The sequence below is a fragment of the Lampetra fluviatilis genome, chromosome 42 (genome assembly GCF_964198595.1).
Source record: "Lampetra fluviatilis chromosome 42, kcLamFluv1.1, whole genome shotgun sequence".
NCBI lineage: Eukaryota > Metazoa > Chordata > Hyperoartia > Petromyzontiformes > Petromyzontidae > Lampetra > Lampetra fluviatilis.
In genome coordinates, this window is record NC_136316.1 from 1,791,374 (window position 1) to 1,811,920 (window position 20,547).

The following is a 20,547-nucleotide window of genomic DNA, read 5'->3' on the forward strand; positions in this document are numbered from 1 at the left end:
ATGTCGTTCCGCAACGATGCGGGGCTGCTGGCTGACGGCAGGATTATGGATATTTCCATTTGCTGTGCGCCACCAATAAACCCGTGCGCACGCAAGGAAGAAGCGCAGCCTGTGCCATCACCCTTTTTTCTGTTCCACGGGATCGATACCGCGACGCATCGCACGCGAAATACACTCACACGGGCGGCGGCCTATAGAGATATTGCACGGAGAGGAAGGGGGGTGGACTCTGGGAGATCAGTTCTAACTTCGCTCTTGTCGCCGCAATAAGCAGACATATAGCGAGAGCGGCCGGTCCTTTAAGGGGGACGGGGCCGTCGCTCCCTGGTTAATGTTGAGGTCCTTTCGGCGCGACGGGACGCCGATCTCTGACATCAATTTGCTGCCCCCATGCGCATTAGTCATACCCGCGCTCCGTCCCCTTCCTCCCAGTCGCACACTCCTCCTCCTCCCTCGTGTCTCCTCTCTCCCTCTCTACCCCCCCCCCTGCTCCCTCGTCTCCCCTCCCCCTCCTCCTCCACCCACCACCAGCGGCAGCAGAATCAGCCTCCCCCCACCCCCCCGGTCGCTTGATACATACATGCTCATGCGCGCTCACATAGGGCGCTGTACCTCGCCCGACGCAGCCACACAGCGGCTCCTGTCCGCAAGCGCTCACAAAGCACCCGAGCGCGCGCGCCTTTCAAACTTTGCGCCGCGCTTTGCGGCAGAGGCAGGGAAGAGAAGGGGGTCAGTCCGTCTCTGCGCTACCGGCTCCGTCTCCGCTCCGGTAAGTGAATCGGCCACGCCGCTTCCACCACCACCTCCTCTTCTTCTTCTTCGCTTCATCGTTGTTGTTGAAGCAGAGGCTCAACTGGTAGCAGCAGCGCTCGCCGCGGTGACTGCCACCACCACCACCATCGTCTCGTCGTCGTCGTTATCAGCAGCAGAGGCGTCCCCGCCTCGCGCCGCCGTGCACCGCCGGTTCCGTTTTGCTTCTCGAGCTGATTTGTAATTGCGCCGAGCCGCCGCCTCCTCCTCCTGCACTCGTGCCCCTTTCGGGTGATCCTCCGAAGCCGGGGGTTGGGGTGGGGAGGAGGGGTGGTCGAGTTGGGGTGGGGGGCCGTGGATGCCGAGACTGCAGCCAGGGGGAGGCTTCTGGCCACTGCTGCTTACGCGACTCGCTGGGGTGTGCGCGCTTTTGTGCCGGCCGTGAATGCAGGACGCGTCCTCCGCCCCCCCCCCCGCATTCTTCACGTCCCCAGTCTGGGCCTTTTTTGTCGAGACATTGCCCTCCCTCCCTCGGCTCCCAGCTCCCAACAACACCACCCCTCTCCTGCCACTCTGCCAGCCCAATGGCGATGATGATTATTATTGGCCGGTTTCTTTTGAGACGAGCAGACGGGAGGCGCTGGGACGGGCGGAGTGAAAGAGCGAGCGAGCGAGAAAGAGAGGGCGAGCGAGTGCGTGCGTGCGGGGAGCGGACGCAGCCGTAGCGAAAATCCACGATGCGCTCATTGTGGCTGTTTACCGAGGTGTGTGCCGCGGGCTTGCCCAGGGGTATCTGCGGTTTGAGTCCAGCTGCAGGGATTAATCTCCACCTCCCTCCCTCCCATCGCCCTTGTTTGGGCTCTAAACCGCCGTCTCTGCCTGCCCACCCTCCATGATGCTCGTAGCCGCGTAACTGAAATGGGAAGGCTGCCCCTGCAATCTGTTGATGCGTTCAGTCGCACGCACGCACGCTCGCTCGCGCTTCCGAGTAAATGCGCAGCGTCGAGCGAACGGCGACTCTCGTTTGCAGAAAATGTACGAGATAATGATACCCGAGGTAATAATTAACCATTAAACGCCGGCTGTAATTACGATCTCGCCGTCCAGACGCTTTTGCACATTCTGTTCCGCGCTCTCGCCGCCCTCAATAACACGTACTCGGCCAGACAGACATTATTTCGTTAAAGCGAAAACCACGCGTTCTGTGCCCCTTCCGAGAAAACCCACGTGCTTCCGAAAAGAGGAAACAGAAAAACCCCAAATCTTATAAAGTTATCACCGATAACCGTCATCGACCATGGACAAATTCACTGCTGGATGACTGCCTGCCCCTCCGCAAGACGCTTCCTTGTTCTCACGACCCCGTGATGCCCAGTGGATCTCTTGACATTGCCCCTCGCCGTCGTCGTTGTTATTTGACAACCCTCTAAGCAGTGTGGCATTTCGCGAACGGCTTGCACCCTACATGCCCGATCTCCGGCGGACTGAACGGCATTGGTCGCGCCACTCCCTAGGATTTCTCATGGCTCACAAACTTAAACCTGAAAGTAATGCGAACGTATCATACCGCGATAGATGGAAGAAGAATGAGAACGTTGTGTTATACCGCCCCCTCCGCCGCACTTCGACTGTTACGTCTGCCCACAACCCCCCGAATTATGAACATAAGATGTGTATATAATCATCAAAACCTGTGGTGCTACGCGGGGGAGTGGGGGGCTAACCCTACCCCCCGCGAAGGCGTTTGCGGACGCTGCATAGTAATGATAATACACCTTCAGCTTAATTGAGTCCTCGGAATGAATCGCTGCGTTCGGAAACGTTGCCACAAATTGCCAGCGCCCCAGCGGTGATGGATTTGTAGGAGCCTCGTGTGCACGCGCACCAGACGTGCAGCTGGGCAATGTGCCGCGCACAAGAGAGAGAGAGTAGAGTGAGAATACAACGAAACGTCAATTAATCCCGACGTTTAAAAATGTAAGCACTGCCCACTGCGTCCGATCAATCATCGATACATATGCAACTTCTGTGTTGCTGTTGCAGTCGGTAAAGCGGTTTACGTTTCTTCGGCGATGTGGTAATGCCTTTGCGTTAGTTGGAGATTGCTGGAATTGTGGTTATGTTTGATGCCAAACCGACTGTGGAATATTTAAAATAATACGTGTTAAGCCTTGTGCGCCGCCTAGAACATACAGTTTTGCTTGTATATATCATACCAATATATATCTCATACCAATGTTTATATTATACAAATTTATATATTATATCAATGCTGCTGAAAAGATCCAATCCAAGAAGCTCGTGCCGAGTGGTGGATAGAATGGCAAAACAAATGTAGAGAGACAAACATGGGAAAGGAGGCTTTGTCTGCTTATTTATTCTGGCATATTAGGCTACTTAATGTAATTAGTTCGCAAATTGGTCAACATCAATCTTTATTTGCTCATTGAGATTAGGAATATTTTTTTTTCAAAGCCAAAAGTGGGTTACGTAATTAATTACAGCGGAGAAACTCAACTTGCCTTTCGCGCTACCTGCTTCGCTTGGCATTGTTCACCGCGTTTAACCGCGCAACGTGAGAACTTCGCCTGCGTTGAAGACGTGAACGTGTCTGCGTTTGGAAGGGCTGGGGAAAGTTTAGCCGCGGGGAGGAGAGGCGGACGGTGCCCGAGTTTTGAGACTGCGCGCCTCCAGTGGTTGGCGAGGCCCTTGTCAGTGACGCTTGCCATGCTGATGATGTTAAATTGTTACAGCATGCAAAGCGAGCGGTGCATTACACGGCACCGTGATTGATGCAAACGCGCAGCTTACCCCCCCCTCCCCCCCTGCGACCGTGGCTCACGATGCCCACGTGACACCGCACGCTGATCCGGTCTAAAAATTGAAGCGTTAAGTCAAAAAAGGATTTGTTTTGACAGCTGCGACGCATTTATTAATCTAAAATGTAAACTCCGCCTGTGGAAAACGGTCACTTGAGTTTCACGAAAATGTTCAGACGCACATTCTCAATTGGCAACACTTGTTTTCGGTGATGATTGTACATGGCAGGAGGTAACTTTTATCGAGCCGTTTTGTCCCGTTTTGAGATAAATAATCAGCTTTGCGGATAAAAAAAAAACTCTTTAACGACAAGAACTTTCTAGATTTGAAGTTTTCGTGACTGCAGGGATCCATACTCTTTGGTTCTTTCGGTAAAGTCACGTAGATATTAAAAAATAAAATAAATAAATCACGACGTTTCGATTTCAACACAAACAATCATCACCAGGTGGGAAAACCACAGCAAGAACGTTGCATTGCCCTTCTGCCAACACTTTTTTTTTGCGATGTAGTGTTGCTGTGTTCACATGGAGGTTGTCGAGAGAGCCAGGAGTTGCCCGACCAATATCCGAAGCGCTGCCAACGAGTGATGTTAGCGGGCACTGACGGTGGCTAGGCAGGTAAGGTCTTCGTGGCTTGTGGTTTGAGATTATTGGTGTGCCGACAAACGAGCAAAGGCAAAACCGCCTCTTGCCCACGATCACCGCATGTTGCAGGTTGAGGAGCAGGACGTAGTCTAGAAAGTTTTTTTGTATTGCGCGTGCCACGTCCGCTGTGGTGTCTGCCCAGTGCCCCGTGGAGGAGGCTCGCCTGCTCGGTTGGCCCGTGCTCTTTAAGTGCCAGGGTGGAGCGCTGGACCTTGGGACCTGAACCCTCGACCCTTCTGCTCCGCAGACAGACACTCCAAACTGCCGGGCCACTCGGGGTGGTGTCCCGGAAGAAATGCGAGACTCCAAAAAAACAATGAGCATTGGGGCGAACAATTAGGGACTAAGCAGAGCTTTTCTGCAAGCAAGTCGGGAGTGTTTGCCTTGGGGTCAGAGCGCATACCATCTGGGCCTCTGCATGTCACAAGACATTGTTCCCGACAAATGCTGACTCTGCCACTATTTACCTCCAATTTCATGCTTGCTTTAGTGGGATGTATGCGAGAGGTTATACGTGGGTGTTCTTGTGCTTGCCCTCGCCTGCTCTCCATTGAAAAGGTTTAGGCGGACAACACTTACGTTCATTATGCCGCTATAATGGAATGTGCAAGAGGCTCCTAACTGCATCTAATTTGGCAAGATAAACACTGAGCACGGCGCCCCAGATGCCCCGAATCGCACACATTCACACAAATTAGAATTGAAACCGTTGCTGGTTATTTGCATGTCTTACCGGGGCTTAGCAAAAAATAAAAAATAAAGTTTTTAATTATATGACGGGGTTCGGGATCTAAAAGCTGTCGTCACGGCAACGACAAAAAAGAAGCGAATCCCAGAGTCCTCTCTGCCGCCACTCGTTGGGAACAGCTCCCGTCGACCGGCGGGGATGTATACACGGGACGGGATTAGCTATTCACCGCTTAGGTTCTCACAGATAGGTCGGAGCGCCGTCGAGTGAGTAAAAGAGCTGGCTGTCGATACCGAGAGGAATTAAGCAGTTTTTTTTGTTGTTGCTGCAATTGGCTCGGCTGCATCCATTCGGTATTCACACGCCGGCCCGCTACAGCCGCGCGTTTGGGCTGTCTCGAGCCGCGGTTTGCCGCCTTAGAGATAACGCGCAAGGCTGTTTTGTGTCCGTGTCGCCATTGAAGAACTAAAGAGGGGCTGCCAACAAAGGAAGTGTTTCTGCATTGACCAATCTGAAAGGAGTGCTTCCAGCACAAGCCGCTCAGTGTATAAGCAAACAATTTCAATTAACTATTTCGCTGTGTAGCTTGGACCACCCTGCACGGACAAAGGTGCCCCGCTAATGCACGCTTACCGAAGCGCGCGGCTGAAACTCGCCCAGTAGCCGTCTGGTCGCACTGTCTGCCTCGGGTTTAGGAGGTCAGAGGTTCAATCCCACGGTTCACCCTTCACCTAAGGCACTTATTTGACATAAATGAGTACCAACTGTGCCTCTTCCTGTTCGTAGGCTGAGACAAAAGAAAAACAAAAACGCTGGAATGTTAAAGTGATCGTCGCCTGTTGCGTGCGTGGACGAGATCTTCGTGTCCGTGCCAAATGTCAGCAGTGGCTTGAGATTTCTTGGGACAGTTTTGTGCTTGGCTGTTTTCTAACGGTGCTTCGTTTGACGCATTTTAAACAATGTTACTTCTTGGCTCATTTACTGGCTTGAGTGATAGCGCGGCTTGCATTTCGCAGCCTAATCCTTGATACGATTGCAACTCCCCAGGTGTATAGATCGCTTTGCCTTTGCTTATACGACAGAGTCATTAGACATATTTAAGTCTGTGTTGAAAACTCGCCTCTTTTCATTGGCATTTACCCCCCTAGTTCTGTCCGTTTACCTTGGTTATGTTCGTTTTCTTCTTTCAATACCCGGGGCGCAATGGGATCTACGGATGAAATGCGCCTTACAGATGTAAGTTTGGATTACTATTAATGTGGTGCTGCTGTGCTGTGATGGGAGTCACTTGGAGGTGGCGTTGGTCGCCACGTGTCATTGGCACTCAATCTTGAGTGATCATCACAGACTTCTGACGTTAATTCAAAACCCCCCCTCTCTGGTGGTTGACTTTCTTAGAATGCCCCGGTTTTCTCACCCCCACCAGCGTAGCGTGTGATCTACCAAGTCGGTCAATCTCGCTGCGGCCCATTCTCCCGCTCTGCTCTGAAGGAGGGCCAGTTGCCTGAAACGTTGGCCAAGCTACTTGGCGGTATAGGAAATCGGAGGTTAATGATGGGGACGGGATGTGGTAAGTGATTTTTTTTTTAGTTCAGTGAGGAGGTCATGTTGATGTCTTTACTGGTATGTATATACCTATGAGGAATGTATCCGTGTAAACTGTACATATGGCTTTTATATACAAAAAAGCGTTTAGACTTTTGCGTAAAATATTAACGAGCTGAGTTCATCGTCTTATTGGAAACAGAGTTATATAAATAACCTGCAAATAAAGCTGGTACGTAACATTGCGTGCAGTTGTAATATCGTGATACTAAATTACCTTTCCAGATTTCCACTGCTAGATACAGTGTCGCAGTCTGCGCATCTTCACTTAACGGGGTCTCAAAATGAGTGTAAAATGTAATGGAAAAACTACAACATTTATGAAATCATACTTTACATTACCTGCACTTATTTGCCATTAAGGTTAATCTTTTCCGTGTGTTTCGCCGCATTATTTTCAATTAATGCATTTATTTGAAATCGGCAGCAAGAATTGACAAAATAGCGATGATGTTCAATGCATCCATTCATTTCCGTCCAATAAATTAATACGTAACATGAGCACATGAATATTGTATTTCTTCACAAGTTTCAACTTATTTGAAGCGATCAGTATGAAAATGTAACTAAAAGTGACATATCGAAATATGAAAAGGCAGCCGAAGCAAGGAAATGAAAGCAACACATGATGAAGTGAGGTGTGTGTCGAGATTGCTCTCACAGATGATAGCATTGGAATTATAATTCTGCTTGTCCATATATATATTACCTCATATGCATGAATAATACATGACATTAATGCTACGTAAGATCCTGTTTAGGTGATGTGGTAAAGATAGAAATGAATACTCTGGGCGTAATGATTCGCTCCTCTGATGATTTGATGAAATGTCGCAAATTCAGGCTTGCAGTTCGATTCGGTAATTGATTATTTTTGGCTTATTCCCCCCCCCCCACTCTGTGGTCAATGGTAGCACCTCTAGTGGCTGCAGGGTCACGTGGCACCACCCCATTACGTTGAACGTCGGAACCTGGGGGGTGGAAATAAAAATGATTCTCACAAGTGATTTGACCGTGAACTTCAGAAGTCAATATTAATCAATGGAATCTGCAATTTTGCACCCCCCCCCCCTAATAATTAAAAAAACACATTGTTATAAGATTATCAGGAATGAAACGCGTCTGAAAGGATGGGTATTGAGGAGATGGAGCAATACAATCGGCTCGTGTACAGGTGCTACGGGCGCCGCGGTGGCGAAATGTCAACTCCCTTGCTTGGTATGCAGAAATTCGTGGGTTCGATCCTGACCCTGACACCTGCTGTATATTTGGAGTTTGCGTGTTCTCCCCGTGGTCACGTAGATTTTTCTCCGGGTTCTCCGATTTTCTCTCCGCAATTTAGAAACGTGCATTTAGAGCAATTTGTCTTCGTTGAGCTATCATTTGTGGCTTCTGAAAAGAGCAATATAGCTCAGTGGGCATTAGCTGGTAAAAAAATATAGTTTATAGTAGTTTAGTTTAGGAAGATTATTGGATTGACCATGTCTGATAATGATATTGATGCATGATTTAAGATAGCAGCAAACATTATCTTCCCCTTAACTACTATGAACGTTTTATCAAGCAGAGGAACGCGTGCGCACGCACACACAAACACGTTGTTTCGTAATAATTTGTTTTTATTAGCGTATGTATATCTGCAGCAGAAGCGGCGGTATTGGCACGGTTGGTTGGCCCGCAGTGTTAAGCAAATAATTTACATTCCGACAAAGCGAGTGCACAAATACGAACGCTTGCCGCGCTTGGCGAGCCGGGATGGGGAGAGATCAGTGGCCATGCATGACACGAACAACCCCGCAGAGCCGCAACGAGGAAGGTGGAAAACGGCCCTTGCCCTCCCAGGGCGAGAGATGAGAATCGCTATCCGTGGCCTCTTCTGTTGCACGCAGAGACATTCGGAGGAAGGGGTGATTGGTAATCTTGGCTCGTAAACACGTTCTGAAGATTCGTTGGTTTTCGATGTTTGCCATCCGTTTTGGGTAACAGCACCCATGAACTTGTTATTTAAAGGGCACACATTTACGTGAACTAATTGTTAGTTTTTATAATGGTAATCAATTAAGGCTCTGACTAAACCCACTATTGGATGCTGGGTTGACTGTGCAGGTGTTCTGCCCATAGGCTCACCACGCTGATCAGTGCACGTTGATGAAGTGGAGGCTGACCCAGGACTGGTTCGGATATCACTCACGACTGATGTTAGCCGTGGCCGGGAATTCAACACAATTCATGAACCATTGCTCCACCCCCTTAACTAAATTGGAGTTTGTTAAATGATTATAATGTGTGCTCCATTTCATAAGTAAATCCTTCATATTGCGATTGGTCTAAGACATTTAAGGTTCAAATATTTGTTTTTAAAAACGATTCCCGTTGCAGTTCTATAGATTGCTGAGTAAATATGTGTTTGGGATCTCGCACCCACCACACACACACGATGTACGATCGGACATCTAAAGCCATTCCGTAATCTCATGGAATGTACACAATATTTATTGTGTAAATAATTTAAGCTGCTTAAAAATATATACTCACAAATGTATTGAATTATTGAAGTCTGAAATTGCCAAAATATTGGTCTGATACTGCAATGTGTAGAGATATTAACAAATCATTGTCTACATATGTGAATATTTTGGGTGTAACACTTAACTTTCAATCCAGATGTTTTCGCTGGTTTGTTTCCCAGATGTGCCGAGCGTTTCTTAATTGCTGCTGTCTTTGTCCACTCAGCAGTATAAGTGGGTACAACCACAGTTAACCGATCAGTCGGCCACGTGTGGGGTAAAGTGTGGGCAACTCCCACCTCTTCCAAGACATCTGGCCAATGTGGAAGACCATCGCTAGAGGGGCTCTAGAGCTCTGTAGTTGAGATGCTTTCCCTGGAGTGGTGTAAACAAGGCATTGTAGGGCAGAGCATTTCTATTTTGTCACCTATCTACGTGTATTGCTATTTTATTGGTACATTAAGTTCACATTTTAGCTCCAATTCGGTCTCATTCAACAGGGTGTGAAAAAAATTCTAAAGAGTTCCACCTACTTGGACTGGACAGTACCCATGCTGGAGCCTCGAAGTGACGCACGGTGTTACGGACGCGGTGCCTTTTCTGTAAAATGAAATCTAAACGGCTCCGCTAGTTGCAAGGCTACTCATTGCTCTGGGAAAAAAACCCAAGGGCTGAACAACAGCTGCTGCTTGGAAGTCGGCGTAACACGCTTTTTTACAGGAAAGGTAGCGTTAGGGCTGCTGCAGGCAGCTAATTTGAGCTGTGTGTCCAGATCGTTCATTGTGTGGGGGTTAGTAAACGTTTGGCCCCATCACTGCTGGTTTCTCACTCTTTTCATCATCATCAGCCATGGTCAATGAACTGCTGAGAGAAGCCCCCCCCCCCCCCGCACCATCCAAGCCGCCACCATCTCTCGCGATTCTCCAATTGAATAATCCGTTTAGCACCTTACACGTCGTCTGATTTCAACGCTCCGTCTCCGCGGTGGGCGGGCCATACGGAGGCATTTCACTCATCATCTCGGACACGTTGCATCGCTCGCAATGTATAGCCCCCCTATCAATACACTGCTGGATGAAGGGCATCCGCATGCCGCGTCAGCCATGGTGGTTTGCCTGGCGACATTTCGCCTTTTCTGGTCGGTGCGAGCCGGTTAAAGGTGTTGGGGTGGTGGGCGGCTGGAATCGAGCTCGGGTTGCCGGGTTCGTGGTGCAGTGCCACTCGCCACTGAGCCAGCCCGCTCCACCCAGCCTGGATGGTAGAAATAGTCTGGTTACATTTTTCCTCCATTGGAATTCGGCGCATCGCCGGCACGGAGGATTTGGGAAGCGATAACAATGCAGTTTCTTGCGACCGGAACATGAGCGAAAGTGTGATACCGCTGCTTTAAGTCACACTTGCTGACCCAGGTCATGGGCTTTTATTATCTCTATAATCCGGGAACGCTCTGTATTGGATGATGCCGTCATATCTGCAAAAAATAATATACACCCGTTTTGAAATTCATTCGAAAAAAAAAACCCGCGTTAAATCATGAAAGACATGACAAGATTACGCATGAAGCAGCGTCAACTCTGGGCATTTTAAGTAACTCTCTCATCATTTAAAATGCATACGCGTCGTGTAATGATTCTGTAGCGTGGTGGCCCATGAGTTGCAACATTTCGCATGAAGATGACTTGTGAACAATGCATTTATTGTAAAGTTTAATCCGGTCAGGTTTTTTTTCTGCTTTGGTAATCGTGACACATACCTGGTCCGTGAACGTGTTAAGCCCGGCTGTAAAATTAATTCACACGATCGTTTGCAAATGTTTTGAGATAACGTTTCTTCGGTGTGATTCAGTGTTTTTTTAATAATTTGGCATTTGAATGTGCTTTTGTTTTTTGTTCAACAAATATACAAGCACAGTTTTAACATTTACGTCTTTCTGTCTAACCATACATTAACAGAGGTAGCGGAGAAAAACCTTAGAAAATATCACAGCTGGTTTGTGAAATCCGCGTGTTCAATGCTCGCAGTGACATTTATGATTACAAATCTGCACGCGGCTCATAAATCCCCCAGATAAAGACGGCGGGGAGTATGCTTCTAATTTCCATCAAAATAAAAGGGTGGGTTTTAGAGCGCAGATACCTTGGTGTGCCGCTGACATTTACGAAATAGCTTGGTATGGTCATCTCCCCTTACAATGCAAGTCGTGGTCAAATGCAATTGTGAATATTTGTTAATGCGGGGAGAGCTTTAATCTCCATGCGGGCACCCTCATGCGATCCCCAGCGTGCTTTAGGCAGAAAAATGCAACCCGTGGTTAAGGGATGGGAGCAACGATCGCTACCGCAAAGCTTGGCTGACCCGCAACTAATTTTATAATTTAGAAATTAGTTGGTTTTGCTTTTGCCAGTATTAGTATTTGAAGGCTGCACTTCTGATGTTTAATAATAAAAAAAAAACATATCATTGGTGCTTGCTCATGAATTAGTTAAAGCAGTGATTTTTTTTGGTGTTTACAGAGATGGTGGTAACAAAAATTAAGTAAATGTTGTGGCGTTTAATATTTATGATGCTTTTATTTTATCCTTTTAGATGCATATGAGGAGGTGTGTATAGGAGGCCTGAAAACGTTAGATTATAAAATGAATGATTTTAATTAATATAGTTATTGCTGGCCTCTAAATAAGCTTGTGGATTTGCAAATGCACACGCTGGTTCTTAATGGAGGTGTGTATTTTAGTCTCGCCAAATGTTGTGCCACCACACTCACACGATAAGTCTGAAATAAAGTAATCAAGCAGCCAGTGATCCATTGTATTCGCAAATTGCACCGGCAAAGGCTTCCTTGTCTCCGCTAAATCTAGTACCATCGCCATCTTTTGTTGTTCAGGTATTGTACATTACCGCCACTTGCACCATTGCTTCCACGTTGTGAGGAATATGTAACAGGGGTCGCTCATTGTAACGGGTATGCAAGGGCTGTGCACCGATTCTTTGGGCGGTTTGAATGCATTACGGCGGCCTACGGGTCTCACTGTGGAGCAACGTGTTCACGTCTGTTCACCGTGGACCGTTGGGAAGTGGGAGACGCATTCAATCTGCTGACTTTTTTTTTGCGGCAAGGCCCTCATTTCCATTCCGTCAGAAAGTGGTCCCATCTGTGTGGCATTGAAAGCCCCCCCCCCCCCCCCTGCTCTCTGATGTGTGAAGGAAGCTGCAGTCACAGTCAGGGCCCAGACATTCATTTGATCAGAGCTCCCCTCCCCGTACCCCCCGTGCACCCCAACCCCGCGAGCCCTCCAAATCCTCTTGCTTCAACTCCTATTCTCCACCAGTGCCGCACATTGATGCAGATGTAATAAATGCAGCGCTGGGAGCCCCCCCCCCCCCCCCCCCCGTGCAAGCTGTGAGAATGATATTGAGGCTGCCGAGCCCGCTAATGGGGGGACACTCCGCTTTCCCAGGACTTGTCCCAGCTGGCTTGGGCTGCCCCGCTGAGAAAGCAACCACCTCCCCCCCACCCTCCAAATAGACCTGAAGTCTCGCATGTGGCCCACTGGTGACAGTAACTGTGGCCAGTCGAAATCCACGGAAGGAGAGCACAACCGCGCATCGTGCGAGGCGCGGGTCCCTGCTGTGTGCGGTAGCCAGCGGAGATGTCGGCAACGGATTTTGGTTATACTGGTACACCTGGGCAGTGGACGGAAATACGAGTATTTCGCATTCAGTAATTGAATGATGCCGGTCATTCTCTTCAAAGTGTTTTCGGGGTCGTGGTCCCGCTTGTTGTTGCTCGGCACAAGGTCCAACGTTTTGATCCACGTGCTAGCCAGCATCTTCAGAGTTGCTGAATTGAGCGAGACGCGTGAAATGGTGGACATCGTGCCCCGAACAACACGCGGCAAGTCACAACTTCGAGAAACCGCACCGCGCAGCTCACACGGCACAACCGCAAACACCGACGCGGCCGTTCGTCGTTGCACTTGTCCACTCAACGATCAAAAGAAGCAGCAGGATGAGAAATACACGAATAAATTAGCAAACACACGCCCTCTTCCAAAAATGCAAATTGTATTTAGAGGAGGCTTAAACCTGACCTGTAAGAGCACAAAACATGACGAGTGGAGTTATTGCTCGGTTGTAATTGCTTGTGAGTAGCACCTCTTGATGGACATCTAAATTGCATTCCGAAAATATATGCTACAGCATATACAACATTTTTTAAGTCGCCAAAAGATAAAGACCATTTTCTTTTACGATACTCAGTTGGTGCAGGGTATGGTTCGAGCAAGGTTGGGTCTGATTCGATTCGTCCCTGGCTGGGAGTTGAACTCCTGCGCTTTTGCGGGGTTCGTAGCGCTGCACTCTATAGCAAAGTGCTCATCGTTATGATTTATCGAAAGCCATTAGTTGGTAGAGTCTTGTAATTCCACTTGCCAGCCAAGTGTGACAGTGAGTGTCGTAGCAGCCAGGGCGAGCCCCATTCGGCCACTCGCGGCCAGCTGCCTTCCCTTACACGCGGCCGGCGCGGCACCGCTGATGCTACCGATGGCATCATCGACGCACGTTTAGAATTGCAGTAAATCATCACGATTACCAATGCGGGGGACTTTCACATTTTGAATTGTGAAGTCATTTTTTTATTTCTTACATTTTTTATTTCTTTAAAATAAAAAAAATATATATTAAAAATTCGTTAATATGATTGTATTGTTTAATTGCGTTATGGGATGCTTTTAGCATAAATGACGCTATATAAAATGAAAGTATTATGATGCGATTTTTATACGCTAGTATGGTATACGCAGCGCTAGCGCAGTGGTGAATGCGCTGCGCTATGAACCCGGCGAGCTAAATTCAATTCCCAGCCACGGCTAACGCAAGTGGTGAGCGACATCTGAGAACCAATCCACCAACGGTCATCGGGGCTTTTATTTTGTATTCTTGACCATATTTTTTTGGTTATTTCGGTAAAGTCACGTAGAAGGGAAATAATAAAATAATAAAACTAAAACATAATAAAAAAAATTCTCACGACGTTTCGGCCACAACGCAAGCAGCCGTCCTCAGGTGAAGAACAGGTCTGTTGGAAAGACAGGGTCTGAATGAAATAAATAAATAAATCTAAATTCTTAACCATACTTCACCACGTTGGTCGGCGTGGGTTGGCGATGGGCAGGCGAGGGAGCAGGAGCGGTATTCCCAGTTATTAGAGGACCAGAATGTGCTGCGGTGCCTTGGCTGCAGACACTGACGGCTTCTTTTGTTGTGTTTTGGGGAAATGCATTGCTCCAGGCTCCTTTCTTAGCGTCAGGAATTCAGAATTCTTACTGCCAGCGGGCTCATGGCAACCTGCTCATAATGAGCCATTGTCTGTAAAATGGTACAAAAATATGCACCGATGCGATTCGAGTTTGAAAAGTCACGTGCGTGCTTGCACACGGATTCTTTAAATAACTTAGAAGTCAATGCTTCATTATAAAGTAGCAACAGCCCACCACCATTACTCGCTTGTATGTAAGAGCTTTAATATATGGGAGTAGTAAATAACTACATATGGTATAGTTACATAAGCTGGTTTATGGGAACTCATTTCGGAGACATTACAATTCAACTTGTTGTTTTTTTACCTACGTGAATTTACCGAATAAACCTAAGAGTACATTTCAACTTGTTTCACAGTTCATGGGTTTTTTATTAATATGAAAATGAAAACTAAGTGTGAAAGGTATTTTTATCGTGGCCAAGGGGCGTAAACAATTAAACAAATGTTCATGAAATAATGTTTTGTTACAACTTCTAACGATATATTAATGTAGTTGTGATAAGAATTGTATTTTTTTTAAGGAACGCGTTTATTGATGTTTTCTAAGGCAGAAAGACATTGACGATGGAAGTACGGTCCGAATAACAGCAACGGTGTACAATGAACGAAAGCTGCATTGCCCATTGATTATTTTCACTTTCGGTTCCCGCATGCAATGCTGCAGCATCCACCTCACTCGCCATAGCACCCACGTTCTTGCGTGCAGATGACAATGACCACGGGTTTATCTTCTTGGTTCTTTCGGTAAAGTCACGTAGAAGGGAAGTAATAAAATAATAAAAATAAAACATAATAAAATAATTCTCACGACGTTTCGGCTACAACGCAAGCAGCCGTCTTCATTCTTCACCTGAAGACGGCTGCTTGCGTTGTAGCCGAAACGTCGTGAGAATTATTTTATTTTATTATGTTTTATTTTTATTATTTTATTACTTCCCTTCTACGTGACTTTACCGAAAGAACCAAGAAGATGAATCCCTGCAGTCACGAAAGCTTTAAATCGAGACCACGGGTTTGTTTGTTTATTCAGCTCGTCGTATGAACGCTGCAGTGGTAAGACCGTCATCTAGCAGTGGTGGCTCCGCATGTGCACATTTGCAGTCCCTTACTAAACAATGTCATTGCCGCGAATGCTGTCATGCTTTTGTTACAATGGAACAACACTTCAGTTGCCTGCATCTATACCAACTCCACAGGGTAGAGCCAGAGCTCTATTGTCAGGCCAAACACCGTTTCAATCAACCGAGCCGGGCTTTGCGCGTAACCTTTGTTTACCCGATAGACATATTGAATAAGAAACGGCACTGACTGGACTTTGGGGGGGGGGGGGGTGAGCGGGTGGGGGGGATGCTGATAGATTTTGAGATGGAATGCTTGACGCTCGTTTATCAAGGGCACTCCTCTGGCCACCTTCCCACCACCACCACCACCCCCCTAGGGCGCCGGTGGAAATGGTTCACGCCGGGGGAAGAGCGCGCGGGGGCTCCCTCGCTCGCCTCCGTTGGCTTCGCCGCTGCCGCGAGAGAGGAGGCAGCGTGCGCGCTGTGCGAGCGAGCGAGTGAGCGTCAACGGCTCTGGCCGAGATCCGCCGCGCAGCGAGAGAGAGAGTAGCGAGGGAACAGCGAGAAAGAGAGAGAGCGGCGAGCCCCGCTTTGTGCGAAGGTTCACGCGCGCGTGTCTGCGTGCCTGTGCGTGCGCGCGCGCGCGCGCGTGCAATCGCGGAGACGGTGGCATAACAAATGCTGCCCGTGTGCAACTTGGGTCACTTTTTGTACGTGGGCCGGTGGATGGGAGTTCTCGCGCAAGCTTGCTGCTGCTGCTGCTGCTTCTGCGGCTAATGCTGTCGTTCGGTACTTTGCGGGTAAGTGCTGCAACGATGCGTCTTTGCCCTCGTTTGTTGTTGTCGTCCTATTGGCTTCAGTTCCTTGTTGGCACGTGGTTATGAAAAAAAACAACGCATAATGTCAGTTGAGAAATGCACACGTGGAAATTGCATGGAAAATGTAACAAACTTCGTGTGAACTATTTTTAAAGCTGTAGCATACCTTGGGTTTCAGATGAGCCGCAGTATCTTGCAAATGATAGACATAGACACTAATTACTATGCTTTCACCACTAATTAGTCGGCCAAATTGACATTTTAATTACCCTAATGTGGCATTGTGTGTTGCAATCAAGTGGTGCAGTGGTTCGTGGTGTGGCGCTGTAAACCCAATGACCTGAGTGTGATTCCTGACCACGGCTCACACCGGTGGCGAATGTTGTCTGAAACGGTCTTGGGGACCCCTCCCTGCACCAACCCGCACTGATCAGCGTGGTGAAGTATAGTCAAACAGCATCCGATGACCGACACGGTCTGGGGAGCGAGGCCTTCATCCAGCAGTGCATTGACAAAGTGCTGTGAATTGTTACGTTTCAGAAATGAAGGTATAACGTGAATAGCAGACGATTAAAGATAATCTGATACTTTGCAGATTTGTTAACCACACAGGACATAACCACACTGTGCAATTCATATTCTCACATTGACTCGGAGGAAAGGCCATTCGCATAACTGCAAAGACAGGTTCACGATTGGTATGATTAATTTTCTACAACATGAGCAAACGTTAATGACTTGTACTATTGTACGTAACGGACTATTTTATAGGAACCTAATAAAACGAGAATAACATGAGGCTTGATTTTTGTGTACAGCATATATGTGTAATATATACACACACAACTTATTAAAACTGTACATTTCATTTATTGTTTGGGTTAAAGCAAACAACCCTTGTGTCAACGGGCATGTCTTTTTGTGCGGCATCTGACACCAGCCGATTTTAATTCGTGCTATTTTTGTTCAATGCCAAGTGTAGTTTTGCAGTTATCCATGAACTTGGACATGTGCCCGGCAAATGGCTCCCACTAGTGGTAGACAATTAGTTGGAAGACCTCGCCTGCTAAAATGCTAACCTCTTTTAACTCTCGGTGCACATGCTTACGCATATGCACACAGCGCACATGTGACCAGGGTGTTCGGGGTTCATTATTTAATTCACAGTCTTGTAGTGTAAAAAAATAAGGGTGAACGCATTGAAATGTGTAACGCTAATGAGAAAAGCGTGCCCGTGTTCAGCTTGCTATTCGAATGACTTTTAATTTTTTTTATAAAAATTCTCCAAAATGACGACACATTATTATTTTTTGTGTACTATATTATATAGTTTTGCATGATACTAGGACCATTTTTTTACAGAGAGAGGTGTCCTTGCCTATAAACAGCTGGCAGTTCACCAGCATTTGGTTCAAGCAAGCCTTACTACCGATTACACACTTGATGTCGAAACCGATCCAGAGATTTGCTCGTGTTGAACCAATGCCGTTGACATTATGCACTCCCAGAAGGCCGTGTGCCCAGTGGGTTGTGTAAAATATACTGTTGCATTTTGTGTGGAGAAAAGAATGTCGGAAGAAAGGAGGCATTATTTATTTTAAAGGGCCCTCTGAAATAGCAGACACTTTTTTGCGAACGCCTAAATGGAAACACAATTCTTCTGTTAATTCCTCATGCATTCGTAATGCGGCTCCTTTGCATATAAATGCACTGCTATATTGAGTGGTACAAACTGTTATGTGAACTGTGGTTTCTGCACTAATCAGAAAGGAATTATCGCAGGGAAAGTTTGCGATTGAATTGAACACCTATTAATGGGATTGTTATAATGGACTTTATATAAATACAGCACCGTATATCTAAAATTACTTTTTTAAAATAATTCAATAAAGTCGTGTATTTTGCTCGTATGAAATAATTTAAGGTCGTGGATACCAAACTTCTTATGGATTCACAGACCACCATGCCCAATTAAAATAGACATGTTTTAAATAAAACATTTCTCTCTAAACATTGCCACCAGTCGGCCGATTCATTCAATAGCCAGCTGTGTTGGTGGGTTTTGAATACCAAAAAAACAGTTGTGCAATGGGCAGTTATGGAGGCAACTATCTACGGCCTTGCGGACCACGTAATGGAGACCGCTGTCTTGGGGGGATATTTTCCCTCTGTTTGCTGAAATGTAAATCCACGTGAAGGAGCGAAAACCATCACACGCACTCAATTCTTCCTCGCAGCGGCTTCTGGCTCGCCATCAAATGAAGACGGTCACTGCATCACGCGAGTTCAGATGCGCATCTGCGGCCGTCTGGAAGACTCTTCCTTCTGATATTAGGAAGCCACTGGAGCTATGCACTTTTAAATCTAGGATGAAAACTAATTTTTTTAGAACAGTTTTTTGTGTTTAGTTTGTTGTCCTTCCCCCACACCTCCAATAAGCACTGTTGCATATGTACGATGTGAAAGACGTTCAACATGCGTACGAGGGGAATTTTATGTGGCTGGCCACTACACGTTCAGATTGTTCCGATTCATAGCTAGGAGTCAAAATGGATGCCAACAGCGAGGACTGCAAATCAAATATATTTACAGCTGCGTTGAATCAATGTGTTTAAATAAACGCCTTCAGTATTGTCAAACAAACTTGATACATTACCTTCTGGTAATGGTGACTAATCTTTCTCACTTCTAAGAACTAAGAGACAAGCGTCATTTATTTTTAGATAACTCCTTAACCCTTAGCTCAAACTCGCCCCGATTGTGTGAAGTGGGAGTTGCAGTGGTGGCCGCCTCCAACACCCGAGGAAATTGATAAATGGACGTTGGTCACCCAGCAACTAAAGAACAAAGTGCATTGGATGATGCACATGCATTATACAGTTTCGGCTCCTGAAAACCAAGCAACGAGTCTTGGAGGCCACATATTGGCCAGAAAATAAGATTCCCACCCTCGCAAAAGACTTGAAATCCTTTTTACAAATAGTACAGTTCTGCAATAAATTAAGGACTAAGGACAATTTAATCTAATCAATGAAAAAGTTTAGGTTTTAATGAACGGTTATTAAAAAAAGCCCATGTCAGTTATTTTTATGGTCAACTTCATTTTGTAAGCACACATTATCGCGCAAAAGTATACCCAGTGATGCAATCTGTGAATGGTACTGGTGTTAAAAAATATTTATACATTTCAGAAATTCTCGATCCACTGCTGGATGATAGTTTTCCCCATATCACGCCGGTCATGGGTGGGTTGGGGGCTGTTGTCTGACCATGGTTCACGACACTTGCCACTGATGTTAACCTTGGCCAGTAATTTAACTTGGAGCACAAGTCAAAATAGTTGATGTCGGGTCTGAAGGTCATAAATGGACCATGCGCTAAACAAGCAAGATGCGTTACAGTGAGATGTTCATGCTGCAGGGAGCTTGGGTGATATTGGTTGCAAATGGTATTATAACCAACCCACACTGACTAGCGTCGTGAAATATGGTCACATATCTTTCATCCAATGGGTGTGCGGCTAGATGTTGATGGCTTGTGTCGTCCTTCGACCAACATCGAATCGATCACGGCTGATGATGATGTTGAAATTCAAAAATTGTCATTGTTGAGGATTTACTCTTCAATACACCGGTGGGCTAAAGTAGTGAACTATTTGCCTTTTGTCAACGTGACACATTTTTTTGCTGATTGGCCGTGTCGGGTGGTGGAGGGTTGCGATACATTTATAAATAACGCCATCTTAACCAAAAACCTTTATTATGAATAATATTGGTCGCGAAAGCCTACGTGTTAAACTTACTTAATAATATTGAATTTCTATTTGGTAAAGGTGCAGACCAGGTATTGCCTTGCTCACAAACATAGCTGGCAGAAGAGCCTCCACTAGAATAAGCTCTAAAGACCTCTTCCAGAGGAAGATGGGGGGGGGGTGTACCCACACTTTACCCCACCACACACAACCTGCCAATCGACTGGGGTATAGCCATGCGTACTGCTGGATGACCAGAGGTGGGGGACTTTGAGCCGGCGAACTCAGGATAGCAGGTCCATTGTGGTGCTAACCATCATAATCCGTCAGCTTCCCCAATTCCGTTAGAGTTTAGGTGTTTTTGAGTGCTGTGATTTCTAGCTCTTTGGCAGATAATGTTGTGCAGGAGTAGTGCAATTCTGTCTCACCGAACTGACAAAACCACAAAACGTCCTCGCAAAAACCAATCCAAACCCACGAATAAGCTTTTACGTACCGTATGCTTCATATTACACGCTGCCTTTCAAATATAATTGTCTAAAATATGCTTCATTATTAGAACAAATTCCCTCTTGGAAAT

At 46.7% G+C, this 20,547-nt stretch overlaps 1 protein-coding gene across 15 annotated transcripts in view; it reads left to right on the plus strand.

The window, feature by feature from the left end:
• The first annotated feature begins 573 nt into the window (after positions 1–573).
• LOC144946632 (teneurin-4-like) overlaps positions 574–20,547 on the plus strand; it is a 416,480-nt gene continuing 396,506 nt past the window's right edge. For 9 of the 15 annotated variants that reach the window (XM_078875654.1, XM_078875660.1, XM_078875658.1 and 6 more), the window contains exon 1: positions 575–769. The gene's annotated coding sequence lies outside the window, so the exon portion shown is untranslated. Of the gene's footprint in view, positions 770–15,841; positions 16,199–20,547 lie in introns of those variants that run through there. The other 6 variants (XM_078875662.1, XM_078875670.1, XM_078875671.1 and 3 more) reach the window with 2 other exon arrangements.